Genomic DNA, 1,282 nt, shown 5'->3' with positions numbered 1-1,282 from the left:
ACCTAGCAGTGCTATGCAGATGATTAGAAATGGGCCAAATTAATATGTGAGAATTAGCCTAGAAGAGGCTAGATAGAAATGGGCCAAGCAGTGTTTAAAAGAATACAGTGTCCGTGTAATTATTTTGGGGTATAAGCTAGCCAGGCAGCCGGAGTGCTGGGGATGCAGCCCCGTCGCTCCTATTACAACACTGAATGACCCATGAGCTTCCGAATCAAGTATATATTTTTTCATATTTTAAATTTTCCAAGCTGCAGATTCATCTTATCTCGCCGATACAGTTCTCTCCAAAACACCAATATTAATTCGCTCTATGTCATCGAAGAGCTCAGGGAGTGGACGTTCCAGGGCTCAGAATAAAGCATAAGTATACGGCATTATATGTTTGCTTTAAAGAAGTACCTGCCTGCAGAGTACCAAAACCTAGCTCTTCAGTGCAAAGATGCAAGAGGAAACACTCAGGCGGCAAGAATGGTTGCTCGAGAGGCCCTTCTAAAACCCTCCAATGAGGTGCCTCTGAGGCCAAAAATCTGTCATGCTAAGATTAGGTCATGTGACAATTATTTAGACAGTAATACTCAATAAATGCACGTTGTATGTCTACATGAGAATATGCCTACGTAATTTGAGACAGTTGAAATCTTCCTATGGTCCCTCCAACTACTGTTCCCACACTGGCCCCATGTGGTACTTTCTTCTCAGGAGTTATCTTTGCCCCCCTACTGAGACCTGGCATCCTGTGTGAGCCATGGGTCTTTGTATGACATTGATAGCTTGCTTTTTTAAGAAGTTCACAATTGCCCCCAGATTACGGAAAACAGGGCAGGACAACTTGGAGCCAAATAAGGGGCTCTGCAGCCTGTATCCTTGGCCTGTGCAGCTCTTAAGAGAGGCCCAGGAAAGGCCAAGGACTCAGATTTATTTTGCTGTGCGAGTTCTCTAACAACCCCTGCTCCTTAGGCAACATAGGGAAGAGGCTAGGTTTCCCACAGCAAAGCAACTTTTTATTAACATCAAGTGGACCCGGTGTCTTGACTAGAAAGAAGAAATGACCTGAAGGCAGCAAGAGAAATAAGAAAGGGGTTGGCACAATTTTCCCCTCCCCTGCCTCCCATTTTTCCTTCCTTCCTTCCTTCCTTCCTTCCTTCCTTCCTTCCTTCCTTCCTTCCTTCCTTCCTTCCTTCCTTCCTTTCTTCCTTCTGGTTTTTCTTTCTCCTCATTCTAAAGTAAATTGTCCTCTGGAGTATATTTTTACCTAGGATCTTCTCAAAGCTATTATGTT

This window comes from Microtus ochrogaster, unplaced genomic scaffold (genome assembly GCF_000317375.1).
Source record: "Microtus ochrogaster isolate Prairie Vole_2 unplaced genomic scaffold, MicOch1.0 UNK1, whole genome shotgun sequence".
Lineage (NCBI taxonomy): Eukaryota > Metazoa > Chordata > Mammalia > Rodentia > Cricetidae > Microtus > Microtus ochrogaster.
Note: the sequence above shows the minus strand (reverse complement) of the source record.